Source organism: Eurosta solidaginis, chromosome 3, assembly GCF_040869045.1.
Source record: "Eurosta solidaginis isolate ZX-2024a chromosome 3, ASM4086904v1, whole genome shotgun sequence".
NCBI lineage: Eukaryota > Metazoa > Arthropoda > Insecta > Diptera > Tephritidae > Eurosta > Eurosta solidaginis.
The window spans coordinates 15,872,865-15,896,442 of record NC_090321.1 but is presented as its reverse complement, the minus strand read 5'-3'; the positions used below and the strand labels follow the sequence as shown (position 1 = coordinate 15,896,442).

General features: G+C 39.5%; 1 protein-coding gene and 1 pseudogene across 1 annotated transcript in view; both read right to left on the bottom strand.

Annotated features, from left to right (window-relative positions):
• The window catches only part of LOC137245848 (tyrosine-protein kinase-like otk), a 111,154-nt gene extending 91,260 nt beyond the window's left edge, over positions 1 to 19,894 (bottom strand). The window contains exon 1 of the mRNA XM_067777063.1: positions 18,885 to 19,894. The gene's annotated coding sequence lies outside the window, so the exon portion shown is untranslated. The remainder of the gene's footprint in view (positions 1 to 18,884) is intronic.
• Positions 10,506 to 10,606, bottom strand: LOC137247340 (U6 spliceosomal RNA; annotated as a pseudogene).
• Positions 19,895 to 23,578: the final 3,684 nt, after the last annotated feature.

The following is a 23,578-nucleotide window of genomic DNA, read 5'->3' as shown; positions in this document are numbered from 1 at the left end:
CATTCAAAAATGATTCAAAAATCTTAACCAAAACGATTGAAATATGTTCACGAATATGATCAGAAAATGACTGTGATTACTCTAAAACAATTAAAGCTCAATTTTGCAATGGTATCAAATATGAACAAAAAGCGTTTCGAAATATGAATCATAAATGATTATTCAAGAATAATCACATTTATGGTACATTTTTCTCCCGACGATACGTTAATTTTCGAACAGAACACGCTTTTACTTACTTACTTACTTAATTGGCGCTTAACCGTCTAAACGGTTATGGCCGTCCAACAAGGCGCACCAGTCGCTCCTTCGCTCCGCCAACCGGCGCCAATTGCTCACACCAAGGGAGTTTAAATCGTTTTCCACCTGGTCCTTCCAACGGAGTGGGGGCCGCCCTCTACCTCTGCTTCCATAGGCGGGTTGCGATAGAAACACTTTCTTGGCCGGTGCATCATTTTCATTCGCATAACATGGCCTAGCCAGCGCAGCCGCTGCGTTTTAATTCGCTGGACTATGTTGATGTTTGCGTATAGCTCGTACAGCTCATCATTAAATCTTCTTCGGTACTCGCCATCGCCAACGCGTAGAGGTCCATAAATCTTTGGAAGAACTTTTCTCTCGAACACTCCCAAAGCCGCTTCATCTGCTGTTGTCATGGTCCATGCTTCTGCCCCATATAGCAGGACGGGTACGATAAGTGACTTGTTGAGTATGATTTTCGTTCGCCGAGAGAGGACTTTACTTTTCAATTGCCTACCTAGTCCAAAGTAGCATTTATTGGCAAGAATGATTCTTCGCTGGATTTCAAAGCTGATGTTGCTGTTTGTGTTGATGCTGGTTCCCAAATAAACGAAGTCTTTTACTATTTCGAAATTATGGCTGCCAACAGTAGCGTGGTTGCCAAGGCGCATATGCGCTGACTCTTTGCTCGATGACAGCAGGTACTTCGTTTTGTGCTCATTCACCATCAAACCCATTTTTACCGCTTCTTTTTCCAGTTTGGAGTAAGCAGAACTAACAGCGCGGGTGTTTAGGCCGATGATATCTTTTAATGAAATGCTTTTAAATTTGAACGTTTTTAATCATTTGGGGTATGATATTTAAATATTTTTTGATCAACATTTTCAAAAAATGCTGGCTGGGATTTATTTCGAAATCTACACATTTTTGGGATGAATAACAAAAAATTAAGAAATCAATACTCATACGCCATGTCACACAAATTATTTCACATCTCATACTGTTCTTTGTCCAGTCCACAAGAAACGGAATCCTGCAAACTGCGCCAACTATCGCGGAATCAGCCTTCTTAATATCGCATATAAGGTTCTGTCATGTGTATTATGCGGAAAATTGAAGACCACCGTGAATCGGATTATTGGACCTTATCAGTGCGACTCCAGACCTGGTAAATCTACCATCGGCTAGCTTTTCACAATGCATCAAATCGCATTCTCAACTCTTCGTCGATTTTAAAGCCGCCTTCGGCAGCATGAAAAGGAGCTGCCTATATGCTGCTATGTCTGAATTTGGTTCCTCTGCAAAACTTATATGGCTGTGCAAAATGACGCTGAGCAAGCGAAAATCATACTAATCTGCAGAACTTAATCATACTAATTGCAGAACTTAACCGTTCTGGAACAATACCCCATAGAAACATGCAATTACTGGCGTATGCTGACGACATTGATTTCATTGACCTGAAGACCCGCGCCGTAAATTCTCCTTACGCCAAACTGTACAAAGAAGCGGAAGAGATGGGTTTGATGGTGAACGAGGACAAAACGAAGTACCTGCTGTTATCGAGCAAAGAGTCGGCGCATTTGCGTTTTGGCTGCCACTGTTGGCAGCCATAATTTCCAAATAGTAAAAGACTTCGGTTAGTTGGGAGCCAGCATTAATACAAACAGCAACATCATCTTTGAAATCCAGCGAAGAAAAACTTGCCAATAAATGCTCCTTTGGACTGAGTAAACAATTAAAAAGTAAAACGCTCTCTGGCAATTGAAGATCATGCTCTACATGTTATACACTTATCGTACCCGCCCTGGTATATGGTGCAGAAGCATAGACCATGACTACACCAGATGAGGCGATAGTACTAGTGTTCGAGAAAAAATTTCTTCGAAATTTTTACGGACTGGACTTCTACGCGTTGGCGACGGTGAGTACAGAAGAAAATTTAATGATGAGCTGTTCGTGCTTTATGCAACACGCTGGCACTAGGAAGCTTTCCCACGTATGAAAAAGTAGCTCAAGCTCATACTGTAACGCATAACTCATCCTAGTAAGTGCATCGCCGTTCAGATGTTGCCTTCGCACTTTAAATACGTTAACAGCGTCAGATACAACTGGCAAAATCCTTGCATTGGTGTCATTCGTCTGCTACCCATCTCTCACTCCATTTGTGCAGTCAATAGATGCAGATAAATTAATTTAATTAGATTATATATTAATTACTATATATAGGTATAAGCTAGGCTTAGTATAAGCTGTAAGAAATAAATAAATAAAATTAAATAAACACCAACATAGTCCAGCGAATTAGAACACAGCGGCTAAGCAGGCTATGTTGTGCGAATTAAAGATGATGCTCTGGCTAAAAGTTATTCGTATCGAAACTCGCCTATGGAAGTTGAGGAAGACAGAAACCCCCTCTCCGCTGGATGGAGAGGGTGACAAATGATTTAAATTCCATTGGTGTGACCAATTAGTGCCGGTTAACCCAGCGAAGAAGCGACTGGTGCGCCTTGTAGGACGACCATAACCGTTTAAACGGTTAAGCGCTAATTAAGTAAGTAAAAGCTTCGTCACATAAGCAGTTTTTCATAAAGAAACGTTTGACACAATCTTATGCATTATGAGTAGATTGCACGTAATTTTATGGAGAACGGCAAATTGAGCGACACTGACACCATCTGATATGAAAAAGTAGCCAACTTTCCACTTTTGTTGTAAGCAAAGCATAAGAAGACAAATTTGACATTTGTTTGGCTAAGGGTGCTTTCACACATTGCAAGTGAAATTGTTTTTCCCACACGTTGGTACTTTTCTAAAATTGTTCACGGTTAAAAACTACAATTTAACAAATGAATAGGACAAAAAATTTGTGACAAATATATTTCTTGTATAGTGAGAATGCTTATAACAGTGATTCGCAAAATTTTGTACGTGAATGGGCATTATCGTCTAATAGAAATAAACTTCAATTGCCAAGTCTCAAGTTTCTGCATATTTACAAATGCAACATCTTGTGTGATTGTGGCGATGTTACTGGAATGCATAAGATTGCGTTATGGACGCATCTATATGATAAACTTTCATTGTGTCTCGGCCGTAAGTAAGTTTCGGAAAAGGGTGGAAAGAAAGCTAAGAGAAGAAGAAGGGGCAAATGATTGTTTGTAAAGGAACACGTGTGACTGGTCGGCTAGCTCGATATAAATAAAAAGAGGTGTGCTTAAAATTATTTTCAAATTCATTTTTTTTTATTTTTTATGCTTATTTTATTATTTTGTATGATTATAAAAAGTTCTGTTTTTCAAACATGAAAAGCTTAAAATACATTTACAATACATACATAACAATTAGTTGGTCCGTTAAATCTTTCCTGTGGCTTTTTAATTAAAAATTTTTTGTGCAGATATAAATATCAAATTTCAAAAAGTTTTTAATTTTCAATCAAACGCGTCACGGTGTGCTTGAAGCAAGTTTAATTGAAGGGTCAAAGCACAACCGATTTTCTCGTGGATTCTTATTTTATTCTTGTATGTATTATGTGTTCCAAATATGAGCCAAATCGGATCACAAATACGATTTTTGTGAATATCTGGATCCATGCGCCACCTAGCGGCAATTTTTTTGCATAGGTCGATTTCTATCCTTGTATGTATTATGTGTTCCAAATATGAGCCAAATCGGACCACAAATCAAAAAAGATCAAAAAAGTTAGTATTGATTTTTTGCTATTTTCAAAATTTAAATCGAATTTTCTCAAAAACGGCTCGGTAGAACAAGCTTAAATTTTGGATTCTGACTTAATTTGGTCCATAAAATAAGAATCCACGAGAAAAAACGGTTGTGCTTTGACCCTTCAATTAAACTTGCTTCAGGCACAAAAATATGTCATCGTGGAAAACTGTGGATCCTCTAATAGAATATAATAGAGGAATAGAAGAGAATTAGCACATCGATAATAAAATGGAATAAAGGATCTCGATTCGTACTTTATTTAAAAATACAAACGAAAATAATACTTTTCAGATCTTACTAACTAGATCGTATTTGACTTGCCATGCTAAAAGTAACACTTTAAAAATGGTTGAACGCAGAATCCTATGTAAATTTTTTTTATGTATTACTTTTTTATGCTCATCATAGAATTTAAAGTAATTATACAAAAGTGCACAAATTTGATTTTATTTTAGCAAAAATGCTTATTCACCAACGCGTAAAAATTGTATAAAATTATTAGCCTAAATATACTGTAACGAATTTACTGCAAATCCTCTTATTTGCAACCTTCTGCTAAGTTCGAATCACTAAACTGTTGAATAAATAACTCCAATATTTAATAATGCAAAATGGCCTTTATTAAAGTTCTTTACAATAACACTACAACTGATTTTCAAAATAATACTGCTATTGCTCGACAGATAGCGTGCTTAATCGAAACTGATTCTCGCGCCTCTACTGGTGCCGCCTTTTATACTGTTTGGTTTACTCGTTGACATTTAGTGGTTCTGTTCTAGAATCCACTAGTTGGTTATCTGTTATAATTATAACTACAGATGTACGTGTATAGCTCTCATATGCCCATGTGCTTGTGAGCGATACTTCCACAATTATAATTGCATATCTCAGATAAGATATCTGTATGTTTTTGTGCGTTGCTTCTCCGCTGCGTGTACGTACATATGTGTAGACATAATGATTGAATTATTGATGTGCATACAGTCACTGCTTAGCATCGGCTTAGAGATGACAGTACCCCTTAGTGTTACTAATATTCGTTACACTGTCCTCCACCTAAGTCTGATCGGGTCGATCAAATCTCTCGATTTAAACGCTGCCAGCCTTTCCAAATGAACCACTTTCATTTTTGTTCGTGGTTTGCCAATGGTTTGTATGCGGTACACTACATTGTTGATTCGTTTTACAACTTTGTATGGACCTTCCCAATTACACTGCAATTCCGGGGACAAACCTTTTTTTCGTTGTGGGTTGTATAACAGCACCAAATCTCCTTCCTGAAACCCTTCCGAATTAAGTGCTTTATCGTATCGGGCTTTCATCTTGTCACTCATAATCTTTGCTCGTTGTCTTACAAGATCGTGTATCTCACCCAGCTCTTGTTCCAAGACACCAGTGGATTTCTTGACATTTCTGCCCGCATCGGCATTTATCCCAAACTTCAAATCTGCTGGCAGTCGAAGGTAATTGCCAAAAATTACTTTTGCAGTGGTTTGGCCTGTTGTCTCATGCACTGCTGATCGCTAAGCCATCACGAATAATGGTATGCGGGTGTCCCACTCCTTACGGTACTTGTCCACTACTTTCCTTAAGTGCTCCTCCAATGTTCTATTGAATCGTTCCACCATACCATCGGACTGAGGATGCAAAGCAGTTGTCCGTGTTTTTCGAATGCTCAATGATTTACACATTTCCTGGAATACAGCTGATTCGAAATTCTTGCCTTGGTCGGAATGTAACTCCATTGGTATACCATACCTTGCAACCCAATTGTTTATAAACACTTCTGCTACTGTTTCCGCTTCTTGATTTGGGATTGGGTATACCTCTGGCCATTTGCTGAAATAATCCATAACTACCAGTAAATATTTGTTTCCGCAGTTACTAGTAGGAAATGGACCTGCGACATCCATAGCGATCGTTTCAAATGGCGCACCTGAATTATATTCCTTCATTTGGCCTTGACTTCGGGTTTTGGGCCCTTTCGCTCTGCTGCAAACCTCGCAGTTCGCAATTCACTCAGTGACCGACTAACGGCAACCAACCCAATAGAATCTCTGTTTAATTTTCTCGAGCGTCTTCGTGATTCCAAGATGACCTTCGCTTGGACCATTACGCAGCTCGCTGAGCACTTCAGTAATCCTCTTTCTGGGAACAACTATCAGTTTCTTCTTGTATTGACCATCCTCACTCTCCCATACTCGATGCAAGCAACCGGATATCAATTCTAAACTGTTCCACTGTGCCCAATATGACTGCAATGGGAATCTCTGCTGACATCTCCTCTCTATTTGGTCTTTCGTTTCGTTCGAGCCCTTGCATAACATGTGACAGATCTGTATCTTCTAGCTGACATTTCCTTAGTTGTTCCTTGTCCTATACATCCGCACACGTTATAGTCATTAGCCGGACATCTATAATGTGTTCTTTAGCCTCGTCCTTTGAACAGTGCTTGCATTCCAAACTACATGGTCTTCGTGACATTGCATCGGCATTCCCATGGGTACTACCTTTCCGATGCTCAATGAAAAGTCAGAGCTTTGTAGCAGCTCGATCCACCGTGCCAATTGTACTTCTGGATTACGGAACTGCAGAAGCCATTTCAACGTTGCGTGATCTGCCCTGACGCGGAATCGCTGGCCGTAGAGATATTTGTGAAAATGTTTAATACACTCTACCAATGCCAACAGCTCTCTCCGTGTAACGCAATAGTTCCTCTCTGGTTTTCCAATCGAACGGCTGTAGTATGCAACTACCTTCTCATGTCCATCGACCAGTTGTGATAAAACGCCTCTTATAGCATATCCACTCACATCTGTATCTAGAATAAAGGTTGCTCCTGGAATCGGATATGCCAACATTGGGGCAGTGGACAAACGCTCTTTCAATGTTTGGAAAGCCACTTCTTGCTCCTTCTTCCATTAAAAAGCTTTATTTTTTCTTGTAAGCTCATAGAGGTTATGGGCTACGCTGGAAAAGTTTGGTACAAATCGCCGGTAATATGTGCACAGCCCAAGAAAACTTCTTAATTCATGCAAGTTCTGTGGTCTTGGCCAATCCTTTACTGCCTCTATCTTTTCATTTGCTGTATGGATACCTTCTGTCGTTACCTTGTGACCCAAATAATTTACTTCCTTTTTAAACAGCGCACACTTTTTGGGACTTAGTTTCCGACCAGCGCCAGCTATTCTCTGGAAAACTTCCCCAATACGATGATGTCGTCCAGGTATATCAAGCATGTTTTCCAGTGCAGTTCCAGTGCAATACCTGATCAATGAGTCTCTCAAAAGTAGTTGGTGCATTACAAAGTCCAAAAGGTATTGACCATCTCCGACGCTGAAGGCTGTTTTTTCTTTGCCTTCCTCCTTCACCTCCACTTGCCAGTAGCCACTTTTCAAGGCCAGTGTGGAAAACCATTTCGTACCAGAGAGCGAGACCAGAGTGTCGTCAATTCTTGGCAATGGGTAGCTATCCTTTTTCGTGACGTCGTTCAACTTGCGGTAGTCCACGCAAAACCTCATTTTCCCATCCTTCTTCTTCACAAGTACCACAGGTGAGCTTCATGGACTAGCTTATGGTTCGATAATGCCGCTTTCGCTCATTTCTTGTATGATTTGATTCACAACTTCCCGCTTCGCCAGTGGAACACTACGTGGAGCTTGACGGATCGGCCTCGCATCTCCAGTGTCAATTTGATATTTCACAACGTTGGTGCGGCCTGGTTTGGAGCCATCTTGGTCAAATATGTTCCCGTACTTTAGGAGCAGTTGCTTTGGCTTACTCTGATAGCCTTCCTCTTGTCCCTCTGTCCATGCCATGATGTCATCTGGAAGATCAATATTGCTAGTTGAAACCTCTTCCTGGAGCTGTTCACAATTGATTATTACTTCAGCCTCTTGGCATCTTCCCAAAATATCTCCTCGGATCAGTTTGAGTGGTGACTTGAACTCATTGAGTACTCTTACCGGGATACGTCCATGCTGTTTTGTTATAGCCAAGGTTTTACTACAAGTATGTTCGGTGTTGATTTGTTTGCTGCCTCGACCACCCACAATTTGTTTGTCCCACAATCTCCATCAACCTTTTCCCAGATGGCTGCAACTGAGTTTGGTGGTATTTGCTGACTCTCTTCACCAGCACTCGTTTACTGCTGTAGCCTTTCTCGTAGCCGAAATTAAGTGGCACATCCATGTTCTTATACCGCATCGTCTTGATTTGCATATCGATCTTGATGCCTTGGTCGATTAAGAAGTCCACTCCAATTATGATTTCATCAACAATCTCTGCCACTATAAAATTGTGTAGTACCGTGGCGATCCCAATTCCTACTTCACATGCTACTTCTCCAATACCTGGGTGTCCTCTCCCGTGGCTGTACGTAATCTTGCTCCAAGCAATGGTCTTATCTTATTGTTGACTAAATCTGATCGAATGATGGAATGGGATGCACCCGTATCTACAGTCATTAAACGCTCCTTTCCATCCGCATGTCCTCCGACAGTAAGATTGCTTGACCTTCTTACAATTTGTGAGATAGAGATTATGGGGCATTCAATTGAGGGAGCCAGCTGTCGCCCTTGCGGCTGACTCGCTTTAGTTTAGCGATTGAGTAGATTTGGAGATTTGCTCATCTCCTTCAGCTCTGCGTTTACGCCCACCCACATTGCTGGAACTGTTAGGATTGGTACTGCAATAACGTGCAATGTGCCCTGGCCTTCCACATTTAAAGCATTTGACGGCACTATCGTTTTTCTGCTGCGTTCCTTTTAGTGCTTCCAAAATTGTGTGTACCCAGTCTGGTCTTTCCACTTCCACGCCATGAGATTTGTATGCGGGCTTACTCAAAAGTGACGCTGTTTCTTGAGTCAGTGCATGGATACCGTTTCTGCGAATGTGGGTTTTGGGTTTGCATATGTCGCTCGCTTCGTTTCTACGTCCCGTATGCCATTTATAAAACTCTGGATTTTTACCCTCTCGGTGTACTCCACGGGTGCATCCGCATTTGCCAAATGTGCCAACCTTTCAACATCCGAAGCAAACTCTTGCAAAGTCTCATTAGCTTTTTGATAGCGGTTTTGCAATTCTATTTGGTAGATCTGTTTCCATTGTTCGCTTCCGTACCGTCGTTCTACAGCAGCTATCAGTGCTTCATAACTGTTACGTTCGTACTTTGGGATGGTCTGTAAGATCTCAGCAGCTGGTCCTTTTAAAGCCACGAACAGTGCAGCAACTTTATCTTCGGCATTCCAGTTGTTTGCTGCCGACGTCTTCTCAAATTGGAGCTTCAATACCTGGAAAGGAAAAGAACCATCAATCGTTGGGGATTTTACCTTCAGAGTAGACGTTGAAGTTATTGGACGGTTCAATTGTAACTCCTGAATACGATCTTTTAAAACATCTATCTCGGCCTCCATTTTATCTTGTCGACTACTGAACCATTCCTGAAACTGCGTTAGTTTCTCTTCCATACGCGCTTCCAGTTGTGCAGAGATCTGCGATGATACCTGTGCTAAAATTTGTGTCGACATTTCTGATATACGGACCTCTTGTGCTTCAATTTTAGATGTTATTTCTGACGACATTCCTGAGATACGTGTCTCCTGTGCTTCCATCTTGGATGTTGTACGGTTCTCCTGGGATTCTAGTTGTGATGACATGTTGGTGGATATTTGTGATGACATTTCGGACATGTGTGCCGATATTGCAGCCAATATCATGTTCAGGTCTATGTTCGCCATTGTCTGCGGTGTTTCATTTTTCTCCTCCAATTTTGTTGTCTCATCGCCATCAAGATGAAAGACATACTCTTCCACGTCAATTCCTTCTAATTCCATTGCCTGTCGTAGTCGTTCCTGAAGTTCTAGTTTAATGCCGGTTGTATTAAATCCACGGCTCTCCAACTCCTTCTTCAGTTGCTGGATCTTCAATTCACTTAAATTTGCCATGTCCAAGGTGTATTCGAAATCTCCAGAATTTATTCAACAATTCCTCTTCTGACACCAATTGTAGCGAATTTACTGCAATTCCTCTTATTTGCAACCTTCTGCTAAGTTCGAATCACTAAAATGTTGAATAAATAACTCCAATATTTAATAATGAAAAATGGCCTTTATTCAAGTACTTTCAAGATAACACTTCTACTGCTCGACAGAGAGCGTGCTTAATCGAAACTGCTTGTAGCGCCTCTACCGTTGCTGCCTTTTATACTCTTTGATTTCCTCGTTGCATCTTCTAGGCGTTTCTGTTCTATAATCTACTAGTTGGTTATCTGTTATAATTATAACTACAGATGTATGTGTATAGCTCTCATATGCGCGTGTGTTTGTGAGCGACACTTCCGCAATTATAATTGCATATCTCAGATAAGATATCTGCATGTGTATGTGCGTTGCTTCTCCGCTGCGTTTACGTACATGTGTGTAGACATAATGATTGAATTATTGACATGTGATGCTTAGCATCGGCTTAGAGATGACAGTACCCCTTAGTGTTACTCATATTCGTTACAATACGTATTATACTTATAATTATTAGCTGCTAGTCCTGAAGGTTTCACGATTTCGGTGTCATCCTTGTGCAGAGGCCGTGCTGATGTTCTCTGTATCGTTCCAATGTATGTTTTGTTGAGGTCTTCCAATTGCCGCAATTTTTACTGTTGGTGCCCTAATTTAATTGTCATTTCTCTTCTTTTTTTTTCTTTTTTCTTTTACAAGGCTTAGGCTGTAATCAGCCAGTAAAATCCTTACCAATGAATTAGGCTAAATAATCAGCAAGTATAATCAAGGCAGGATCGCCATATAAAAGATTAAAAAGACGTATCCTTGCCAGCTATGAAATTAGGCTGAGAAATCAGCCAGTGGAATCATAGGCAGGTTCGCCATATAAAAGATTAAAATGGAGGAATTGGTTTTGTCAGTTTTTAACATCAATGCGCGAATGCCTTTTATTCAAATATTGTCAGCTTATTTATACTAAATTATTCTAAACATATTCTTACATACATATTAAATTTAAGTATACATACTTACATGCATATTTACCTTAAGCATACATACTTACATACCTACATACAACTCGATACAAAATATGTGACTACACACCTGTGTTGAGTTGTGACTTCTGTGGGAAATGCAACGTTCGCAAATTTGCTGGAATGCAAATTTGTTTGGTTGTGTGTTGTACACACACCTGTATTCTATCGTGTGAATGGCTATGTTAGCAACAATTATCAGATGCCTTTTTATGTGTTGATGAACATTTAGACTATTTTTGTTACAGGGTAGCATATTAGCTGATTTAAATATTTGGCATTAAATTGTTGGCTGTTTACACTACATCAGTCTCTCTTCGTTTCTTCTTAAGACGTTTGAGCGGTTGATTGACCTGTACCTACGGGAACGGATACCTCGGGGGTTACTGTCAGCTTAACAGCATGCGTAATGCAAGGGCAGATCGACGGAAACGGCTTTCCATTCGATTGTAAAGCAAATATAGGGGTACCTAGAACACAAGAGTATGGTCTGGGTGCCTTTCTAGACATAGAGGGGGCTTTTAACAATGTCTTTCCGGGGGCAATAGAAAGAGCTCTGGTGGGTTTAGGAGTCGAGGCGGCTCTGGGTGAATTTATTAGCAAACTTCTATGCGGCAGAATTGTCGCAGCGGAGTGGGGAGGTGCCATATTTAAGAGGAAGGTGTGCAGGGGCACCCCACAGGGGGTGTCCTATCTCCTCTGCTATGAGTTTTGGTAGTCAACGAGCTTCTTGTTGAGTTGGAAGCCAATAGTTGTCGGGTGGTTGCCTATGCAGATGACCTCGCTATCCTAGGCAGACGCAAATTTCTGGGCACCCTGCGCGATGTTCTGCAGGGCTACCTGGATACTGTGGCTAGGAGGGATAAATCATGTGGATTGGCGGTCAACCCGGGAAAAACGGAATTGGTTCTTTTTACAAGGAGATATAAGATGCCCGATTTCAGAACTCCCTCGATTGGAGAGGTACCGTTAGTACTTTCTGATAGGGTTAAATATTTGGGGATTGTTTTGGACAAGAAACTGTCCTGGAGACCTAATGTGGAAGATCAGGCCAGGAAGGCCGCCGTTGCCTTGTACTGCTGCAGAGGGGCTATCGGAAAGAGATGGGGACTCTCGCCAGGTGGGTGGTCAAACCGATTCTGCTGTATGGGGTGCTAGTCTGGTGGAAAGCACTGGACACGGCGAGCACCTCCAAAATGTTAATGTCAGTGCAACGGACGGCGCTGATCGGTATCAGTGGCGCTCTCAGAACAACAATTACCTTGGCACTGAACGTCATGCTGAACATCTATCCAGTAGATATTGCGGGAAAGGCGGCCGCGGCAAGGTCGTTGGTCAGGCTTCGTGATATGGGCTATCGGCTTTCTGACTTCGGACAATTTAGCCTTCTTACCAGTTTCCACTTTATTCCTGACAGAACGGACTATTGTATGCCGATAACTGTTCCCTATACAACCTTCACCCCAGTCATTCCACCGAGAGAGGAGTGGGGAAGAGGAATTATCTCGGGCATGGGACCGGTTAACTTGTTCACGGATGGGTCGAAGCTGGACGGAAAGGTTGGTGGGGGTGGGTATTTGTCAAGAGCTAAATGTAAGCCGCAAGTTTAAGTCGGCTGATCACTGTAGTGTATTCCAACCGGAAGTTGCTGCGATTATGGATGCGGTGGATGAAATTTTGTCCAGTGCTGCTACGGTTAGGGAACTTAACATCTACTCTGATAGCCAAGCGGCCATCAAGGCCTTGAGCTCAACTACAGTGCGATCTAGGGTGGTCTGGGAGTGCCTGACCTCGCTTGCGATTGCATCGAATTATTTTGCAATTAAGATTATCTGGGTCCCGGGCCATAGTGATATCCGGGTAAGTGTCAAGCGGATCTCTTAGCCCACATCGGTACAACTGAACCGGATGAAGATGGCCGTAGGGATTTCGGGATTCCGCTGGCCACCTGTAGATTGCTCCTCCATAGCTGGGGCTCGAGTCAGCTCAGCAAACGTTGGGCGGACACCACGTCTTGCAGGGTAGCAAGATCTTTCTGACAGAAAGTGGATGGCAGGCGGTCTGCTGAAATAATTGGGTTCACTAAGGCTCACCAATCAATGGTCATTGGGGTATTGACAGGGCACTCTCCCATGGGTATCCATGCGGTACGTCTCAATATACTGGAAACTCCATCCTGCTGCAGCTGTATGGAGGATTATGAGGTGGAATCACCAAATCACTTTATGCTTGATTGCCCAGCTTTTGCCAGAACTAGGCGAAAGTACTTCGGTCGCGACTCACTTGGATCTCCCGAGGATTTATCCAAAGTTGAGATCGCTATCATTCGGAGCTTTATCGTTGCTACCCGACGATTCTCTAAGTAGCTAGATCTAAGTCACCGTTTTTTTTGGTGTATGTGGTATCACAACGGATCTTCGTGTTGTCCAAGTGAGCTATCCTTATCAGGGCAGCTACCATCTAACCTAACCTAACTTAACCTAACCTAACCTAGTAAAATGCGTCGTTTCATTTAGCTGGAATACATGCGATTCGCCCACGTATAAATAAACAAACAATTGCAATGCAATTTTGTTTTGAAATATAGCAAAATGCGTCATTTCATTTCGCTAGAACATCAACAAATATATTCGATTTTTTATTTTGATAGAGCAAAATCTGTTTGTTCAGCTAACTAAAACAAACAAAAACAAGTAAGGGTGTCCAAGATTGGGTATAGTCGAATATTATATACTCAGCGTGAGTTTGAATTGTACAGTTCATTTCAGATAAATTACTTTTTCGAATTTTGCTACGAGGGATTTATTTTTTGTTGGTCTTGTAATGCTTGATCGGAATAGGGGCGTGGCACCGCCTATTAAAAAAATGTCGCCTGATTTCCTCTTACAATAAAACATTATAAGTAAAATTTCATTGATACAAAACTATTTTTCGCTAGGATATAACTTTTTATTCTAGTCTACGACCCTTTTAAACAACTTTTATATAAAAGTAGGCGTGGTTTTTAACCGATCGCGTCCATTTTTCCTATAAATATTTCCTGCTATAAGGAAAATATGTGTGCCCAATCTTATTACTATCCTTTAAATTTTTTCGAGTTATGGCTCCAGAAACATTAAAAATTGTATGATCATGCCACGTCCATTTCAAAAAATTAAAATTTTTTCCTTTTTCTTGTTATAATTTCACTTGTGAAATGAAACGCCATTTATATAAAACTATTAAATAGGCGTGGCCCTTCACCGATTTCGTTAATTTTCCTTCGAAGCATTTTTTATAGTAAAGACAACCTCTCTGTCGAATTTTGTTATGATCGATTTAACAGTTTTTGATTAATGATTAATAATATTTATGAAATTGATTTTATCATACATGGGCGGTGCCACGCCCATTTTCAAAAATAATCAAGAGTTTTAATATCAGTCCACACATCAAATATTAATATTCTATTAACTAAATAATCAGGTTTTATATTGTGACGAATATTACCATCTCTAAGCTGGTACTAAGTAAATGCACAACAACAAAATTATTAAAGCAAGCTACATAAACACATTAATCATCATGTACACACATACATACAAGCAGCAGAGAGATACTCGCAAACGCATGCCATCTTCAGCTACTATTTCGCTCACATATACACACGCATATGGTTACACACGACAAATGCACGCGCGTATGGCTGGTGACCAGGTAGAGGATGCCAGAAGAAGAAACGTCTAGACATTTGGGCAGAGAGTATAAAAGCAGCAGAAGCTGAGTAGTCCTTATTCTGTTTGATTTAAACACGGTTTTTGGTTTTGAAGTATAAGTGTTATTGTGAAGTACTCTAATAAAGACCATTTTGCATTATTGAGTGTTGGAGTTGTTTATTCGACAATTTACCGATTCGAATGTTTGTAGAATGTTGGAAATAACCGGAATTTCACTAAATTCATTGCAATATGTTTTCCAAAATGTGGGCGTGGTTACCATCCGATTTCCCTCATTTTTAATAGCGATAGAAGATGAGCGCCAAGGAACCCATATACCAAATCGTAATATTTTACTCTCAATATTTACTCAAGTTATCGTGTGTACCTACAGATGGACGGACGAATCGACGGATATGGCTAAATCAATTCCGTTTTTCATCCTCAGCTTTTTGATATATGGGAGTCTATATTTATCTCGATTCGTTTATGTCCGCTATGTTACCAAAGTTAATACACTCTGTGGGCAAAGCACGCTAAGTATAACAAAATTGGCCTTGTGTAGCTTTAACTTAAATTGAGATGTTCGTTTGTTATTTAAATTCCGGAAATCTTATTTTTATTTACACAACTCAATTAGGTATAAAAGCGCCCACAAAATTAATCTAACATCATACTTAAAAAGTTTTAGAAGAAGTATTAAATAAAAATGTATCTACGAAATAATTTCACGCTGGTGTTCGACCTGGTTATGTGCCTTTCAGGCTATACGAATGCGGACTTTCGCATTATAGGTGGCGAAGAAATAGATATAAGTCAAAGCCCACATACCGTGGCAATATTTAAGCGATCTCCTAGCAATATGGCGGGCTCCTATGAATGTGTTGGTTCCATAGTCAGCGCTAAATCGGTGGTTACATTGGCAAAGTGCGTTTATTTGTTTCCTAGTTCGGTTTTCTTCGTTAAAGCTGGTGTAACCTGTCTATTAGAGGAAGGTGGAAAACACGACGTGAGCACAAACCATGTACATCATGATTATAATTATATTACAGATTATATGAATATTGCTGTAGTGGAAGTGTTTGAATGCTTTGGAGAGAGTCCTGTAGTGCATAAAATACAACTTTGCGATACTGAATTAACACCGGACACAAGATTGGAAGTTAGTGGATGGGGTGTCACAGAAATTGGATCAACGTCTCCTTCTCCTTCTCTCAAACGTACGATCGTGAAAATAAAGCAGTGTAGGAAACATATTAGGGGTATACAAATAATCCATGATATATTTCAAACAACCTTGTATGCTGGAGAATATCAAAGAGATTTGTGGGATTGTGATCGCGGAGCCCCGGGTATTCACAATGGAAAACTTTGTGCGGTGGCAATAGGTCCTATTGAAGTCCCTAATGCTCCGCATTTATATATAGATGTATCACAACCAAGCATTCAACAATTTATAAGCGACAAGATGACGAATTGAGTCATTTTTAAATAAAACAAATAAAAATAAAAAATGATTCAGCATTTTTAATTTTCTGAATGATGAATAACAAGTTATCGTAATTCAAAATATTTTGAGTGATGATAACAGGTCATTCTTATTTTGATAAGTTTTAAGATAAAGGTTGAGTTAATATTCATTATTTAAAAAATATGGAATAACATTAAAATTTCAAGTTTTATTCAGTTATTCAAAAATAAAAAAATAAACCCTCGAGATGCCCTGAAAATATACCCATATGCGTAAAAGTTCGCGTGCAGTTCTGAAGCTTCTTGTGGAAATATTGAGATGATTTTGGAGAGTATTCGCGGGGTTTTTGGGGGTAATTTATGGGACACCCTGGGGATTCTCAAGTAGTATTTTGGGGTAAATTTTTATGTCATTTCGAGGACTCTCTCGGGGTTCTTCCGGGTGCTTTTGGGGTCGTTCCGGGATGTTATTGAAATTGTACATACTTTGTATAAACTTGTGTATCTATGATTACATATGCTTCGAAAGTTCTAACAAGCCACAATAAAGCTAACAAATAACTGTTTTCTATAGATAAGTTGGTATACGACCTGGCATGTTTACAGGTTTGGCCAGATAAATATTACAGTCATTTAAAGTGTTTGTATGTATGTTTTACAGTAAGTTATTGAAATCCTCCACATTTTTGGTTGGCAGCAAATACAAAATAATCCTTTCAGTATTTTCGAAATTACTTCACTCTAGTGTTCTTCGCTGTTGCATAACCGGATAACCTGAAAATGAAGCTACGTGAATACCCCTTTAACAGTTTTCAAGAATATTAAAATCGTTTTCGTCTTTTTTCGTAAACTCTCCGAGTTGTTTACTAAATTCTTCAAAATTGTATCTTGTACGGAATTTTTAGTTTATTTTTAGAATAAATGTGAAAAAAAATTCAGGGCAAAGTCCCCCACCAGACCAAAATCATTTTAATCATTTAAAGACATTTATTTCGAAATCTACACTTTTTTGGCATGAATAACAAACAACTAAGGAAGGCTAAGTTCGGGTGTAACCGAACATTACATACTCAGTTGAGAGCTGTGGAGACAAAGTAAGGGAAAATCACCATGATGTAAAAAGAACCTAGGGTAACCCTGGAATGTGTTTGTATGACATGTGTATCAAATGGAAGGTATTAAAGAGTATTTTAAGAGGAAGTGGGCCATAGTTCTATAGATGGACGCCATTTAGGGATATCGCCATAAAGGTGGACCAGGCTTGACTCTAGAATTTGTTTGTATGATATGGGTATCAAATGAAATGTGTTAATGATAATTTTAAAAGGAAGTGGGCCTAAGTTCTATAGATGGACGCCTTTTCGAAATATCGCCATAAAGATGGACCAGGGGTGACTCTAAAATTTTTTTGTACTATATGGGTATCAAAAGAAAGGTGTTAATGAGTATTTTAAAAGGGCGTGGGCCTTAGTTCTATAGGTGGACGCCTTTTCGAGATATCGCCATAAAGAGAGGCCAGGGGTGACTCTAGAATTTGTTTGTACGATATGGGTATCAAATGAAAGGTGTTAAAGAGTATTTTAAAAGGGAGTGGGCCTTAGTTCTATAGGTGAATGCCTTTTTGAGATATCGCCATAAAGGTGGGCCAGGGGTGACTCTCAGCGAAAGGTGTTAATAAGTGGTTTAAAAGGGAGTGGGCCTTAGTTCTATGGGTGGACGCCTATTCGGGATATCGCCATAAACGTGGACCAAGGGTGACTCTAGAATGCGTTTGTACAATATGGGTATCAAATGAAAGGTGTTAATGAGTATTTTAAAAGGGCGTGGGCCTTAGTTCTATAGGTGGACGCCTTTTCGAGATATCGCTATAAAGGTGGACTAGGGGTGACTCTAGAATTTGTTTGTACGATATGGGTATCAAATGAAAGGTGTTAAAGAGTATTTTAAAAGGGAGTGGGCCTTAGTTCTATAGGTGGATGCCTTTTTGAGACATCGCCATAAAGGTGGGCCAGGGGTGACTCTAGAATTTTTTTGTACGATATGGGTATCAAATGAAAGGTGTTAATGAGTATTTTTAAAGGGCGTGGGCCTTAGTTCTATAGGTGGACGCCTTTTCGAGATATCGCCATAAAGGTGGACCAGAGGTGACTCTAGAATTTGTTTGTACGATATGGGTATCAAATGAAAGGTGTTAAAGAGTATTTTAAAAGGGAGTGGGCCTCAGTTCTACAGGTGGATGCCTTTTTGAGATATCGCTATAAAAGTGGGCCAGGGGTGACTCTAGAATTTTTTTGTACGATATGGGTATCAAATGAAAGGTGTTAATGATTATTTTTAAAGGGCGTGGGCCTTAGTTCTATAGGTGGACGCCTTTTCGTGATATCGCCATAAAGGTGGACCAGGGGTGACTCTAGAATTTGTTTGTACGATATGGGTATCAAATGAAAGGTGTTAAAGAGTATTTTAAAAGGGAGTGGGCCTTAGTTCTATAGGTGGATGCCTTTTTGAGATGACTCTCAACGAAAGGTGTTAATAAGTGTTTTAAAAGCGAGTGGGCCTTAGTTCTATGGGTGGACGCCTTTTCTGGATATCGCCATAAACGTGGACCAGGGGTGACTCTAGAATGCGTTTGTACAATATGGGTATCAAATGAAAGGTGTTAATGAGTATGTTCAATGCAATATTGAACTTACAAAAAGAAAAATTGGTTTTTCACTTACGTGAGGTTATCCGGCAAAACGGGCGCACCCTATCGTGTGGTGGCAATTAGATGGGTTTGTACTTCAATTCACAGGAGCAAAATGGAACAGCTGTTGAATCTGGATTACCTTCCTTGTTATTCCTCCAATGAACAAAACTCAGAGCGCTGATTTCAATTGTGATTTAATACAACTTTAACTTTAAATTTACAATATAATTTACTTTACAAAGTTTAAAATGGTATTAGAAAATTTCGTAGGTGTGTATTCAGCGCAAATATAGAGATGAGTGATTTGTCACTTGCGAACTTGAAGTCAGCTGCATAGCCAAGATGTTGAAAAGCTGTGTTCCGTTGGTGCAAGGATCCAATTCGTTTTACCAATCAGATAATTTTTACTCCATATTGATAAGTGTTCTAAATCGATTGGTTTTTTATTGGTTGATGGTTTGATAATGTCAAACATACTCCCCGCGTTGCACCAAGTAAAGGGGCAAATGCTTGGTTGCGAAAAAGGTGAAATTAAGTTGTATGTCGGTTTGCTTTAAGTTGAATGTCGGAATCTTCTTCTGTTTGATTCACAGGATTAGGAAGTAAACATAGTTTATTTATAGGGCGACCCAGAGTAGTGATTGCGGTTTTGACGGTAACTACTCGGGTTAACCCATCGCGACCGGGATGCAGTTTTATGACCTTCCCTAATGGCCATTAGCCAGATCAAGAGATCCGTCTCGAAGGACCAGCTTGTTCACTGCAATATTGAACTTACAAAAAGAAAAATTGGTTTTTCACTTACGTGAGGTTATCCGGCAAAACGGGGGCACCCTATCGTGTGGTGGCAATTAGATGGGTTTGTACTTCAATTCACAGGAGCAAAATGGAACGGCTGTTGAATCTGGGTTACCTTCCTTGTTATTCCTCCAATGAACAAAACCCAGAGCGCTGATTTCAATTGTGATTTAATACAACTTTAATTTTAAATTTACAATATAATTTACTTTACAAAGTTTAAAATGGTATTAGAAAATTTCGTAGGTGTGTATTCAGCGAAAATATAGAGATGAGTGATTTGTCACTTGCGAACTTGAAGTCAACTGCATAGCCAAGATGTTGAAAAGCTGTGTTCCGTTGGTGCAAGGATCCAATTCGTTTTACCAATCAGATAATTTTTACTCCATAATGATAAGTGTTCTAAATCGATTGGTTTTTTATTGGTTGACGGTTTGATAATGTCAAACAGAGTATTTTAAAAGGGCGTGGGCCTTAGTTCTATAGGTGGACCTCTTTTCGAGATATCGCCATAAAGGTGGACCAGGGGTGACTCTAGAATTTGTTTGTACGATATGGGTATCAAATGAAAGGTGTTAAAGAGTATTTTAAAAGGGAGTGGGCCTTAGTTCTATAGGTGGATGCCTTTTTGAGATATCGCCATAAACGTGGGCCGGGGTGACTCTAGAATTTTTTTGTACGATATGGGTATCAAATGAAAGGTGTTAATGAGTATTTTAAAAGGGCGTGGCCTTAGTTCTATAGGTGGACGCCTTTTCGGGATATCGCCGTAAAGGTGGACCAGGGGTGACTCTAGAATTTGTTTGTACGATATGGGTATCAAATGAAAGGTGTTAATGAGTATTTTATAAGGCGTGGGCCTTAGTTCTATAGGTGGACGCCTTTTCCAGATATTGTCATAAAGGTGGACCAGGGGTGACTCTAGAATTTGTTTGTACGATATGGGTATCACTTGAAAGATGTTAATGAGTATTTTAAAAGGGAGTTGGCCTTAGTTCTATAGGTGGATGACTTTTCGAGATATCGCCATAAAGGTGGGCAGGGGTGACTCTAGAATTTTTTTGTACGATATGGGTATCAAATGAAAGGTGTTAATGAGTATTTTAAAAGGGCGTGGGCCTTAGTTCTATAGGTGGACGCCTTTTCAAGATATCGCCATAAAGATGGACCAGGGGTGACTCTAGAATTTGTTTGTACGATATGGGTATCAAATGAAAGGTGTTAATGAGTATTTTAAAAGGAAGTGGGCCTTAGTTCTATAGGTGGACGCCTTTTCGAGATATCGCCATAAAGGTGGACCAGGGTTGACTCTAGAATGTGTTTGTATGATATGGGTATCAAATCAAAGGTATTAATGAGGGTTTTAAAAGGGAGTGGCCCTTAGTTGTATATTTGAAGGCGTTTTCGAGATATCGACCAAAATGTGGACCAGGGTGATCCAGAGCATCATCTGTCGGGTACCGCTAATTTATTTATATATGTAATACCACGAAGAGTGTTCCTTCCAAGATTCCAAGGGCTTTTGATTTCGCCCTGCAAAACTTTTTCATTTTCTTCTACTTAATATGGTAGGTGTCACACCCATTTTACCAAGTTTTTTTCTAGAGTTATATTTTGCGTCAATAGACCAATACAATTACCATGTTTCATCCCTTTTTTCGTATTTGGTATGTAATTATGGCATTTTTTTCTTGTTTCGTAATATTCGATATCGAAAAAGTGGGCGTGGTCATATTCGGATTTCGACCATTTTTTACACCAATATAAAGTGAGTTCAGATAAGTACGTGAACTGAGTTTAGTAAAGATATATCGATTTTTGCTCAAGTTATCGTGTTAACGGCCGAGCGGAAGGACAGACGGTCGACTGTGTATAAAAAATGGGCGTGGCTTCAACCGATTTCGCCCTTTTTCACAGAAAACAGTTATCGTCCTAGAATCTAAGCCTCCACCAAATTTCACAAGGAGTGGTAAATTTTTGTTCGACTTATGGCATTAAAAGCATCCTACACAAATTAAATGAAAAGGGCGGAGCAACGCCCATTTTGAAATTTTCTTTTCTTTTTGCATTTTGTTGCACCATATCATTACTGGAGTTGAATGTTGACATAATTTACTTATGTATTGTAAAGATATTAAATTTTTTTACTTAAAATTTTTTTTTTTTTTTTAAGTAGGCGCTTTCGTCATCCGATTTTGCTAATTTTTATTGAGCAGACTTACAGTAATAAGAGTAACGTTCCTGCCAAATTTCATCATGAGATCTTGAACGACTGCCAAATTACAGCTTGCAAAACATCTAAAATACCTTCTTTTAAAAGTGGGCGGTGCCACGCCCATTGTCCAAAATTTTACTAGTTTTCTATTTTGCGTCATAAATACAACTCACCTACCAAGTTTCATCGCTTAATCCGTATTTGGTAATGAATTATCGCACTTTTTCGATTTTTCGAAATTTTCGATATCGAAAAAGTGGGTGTGGTTATTGTCCGATATCGTTCATTTTAAATAGCGATCTGAGATGAGTGCCCAGAAACCTACATACCAAATTTCATCAAGATAACTCAAAATTTACTCAAGTTATCGTGTTAACGGACAGATGGACGGACATGGCTCAATCGAATTTTTTTTCGATACTGATGATTTTTATATATGGAAGTCTATATCTATCTCGATTCCTTTATACCTGTACAACCAACCGTTATCCAATCAAAGTTAATATACTCTGTGAGCTCTGCTCAACTGAGTATAAAAACAAGTAAGGAAGGGACTGCTTTCGGCTGTGCCGAAGACTTCATAACCTTCATGAATGGGGCTGAACAATAATTTTATCCCATTCACAATATCCAAATAATCGGCTGTATATGATAAGAAATATGTATATAGTGAACAGATGTACATACCTAAGCGGTTTTTAAGATAAATATAAAATAAAACAAGTAAGGAAGGCTAAGTTCGGGTGTAACCGAACATTACATACTCAGTTGAGAGCTGTGGAGACAAAGTAAGGGAAAATCACCATATTGTAAAAAGAACCTAGGGTAACCCTGGAATGTGTTTGTATGACATGTGTATCAAATGAAAGGCATTAAAGAGTATTTTAAAAGGGAGTGGGCCTTAGTTCTATAGATGGACGCCATTTGGGGATATCGCCATAAAGGTGGACCAGGCCTGACTCTAGAATTTGTTTGTACGATATGGGTATCAATTGAAAGGTGTTAATGAGTATTTTATTTTGTATGACATGTGTATCAAATGGAAGGTATTAAAGAGTATTTTAAGAGGAAGTGGACCATAGTTCTATAGATGGAAGCCATTTAGTGATATCGCCATAAAGGTGGACCAGGGGTGACTCTAGAATTTATTTTGTACGATATGGGTATCAAATGAAAGGTGTTAATGAGTATTTTAAAAAGGGCGTGCGCCTTAGTTCTATAGGTGGACGCCTTTTCGAAATATCGCCATAAAGGTGGACCAGGGGTGACTCTAGAATTTGTTTGTACGATATGGGTATCAATTGAAAGGTGTTAATGAGTATTTTATTTTGTATGACATGTGTATCAAATGGAAGGTATTAAAGAGTATTTTAAGAGGAAGTGGACCATAGTTCTATAGATGGAAGCCATTTAGTGATATCGCCATAAAGGTGGACCAGGCCTGACTCTAGAATTTGTTTGTACTATATGGGTATCAAATGAAATGTGTTAATGATAATTTTAAAAGGGAGTGGGCCTAAGTTCTATAGGTGGACGCCTTTTCGAGATATCGCCATAAAGGTGGACCAGGGGTGACTCTAGAATTTATTTTGTACGATATGGGTATCAAATGAAAGGTATTAATGAGTATTTTAAAAGGGCGTGGGCCTAAGTTCTATAGATGGACGCCGTTTTGAGATATCGCCATAAAGGTGGACCAGGGGTGACTCTAG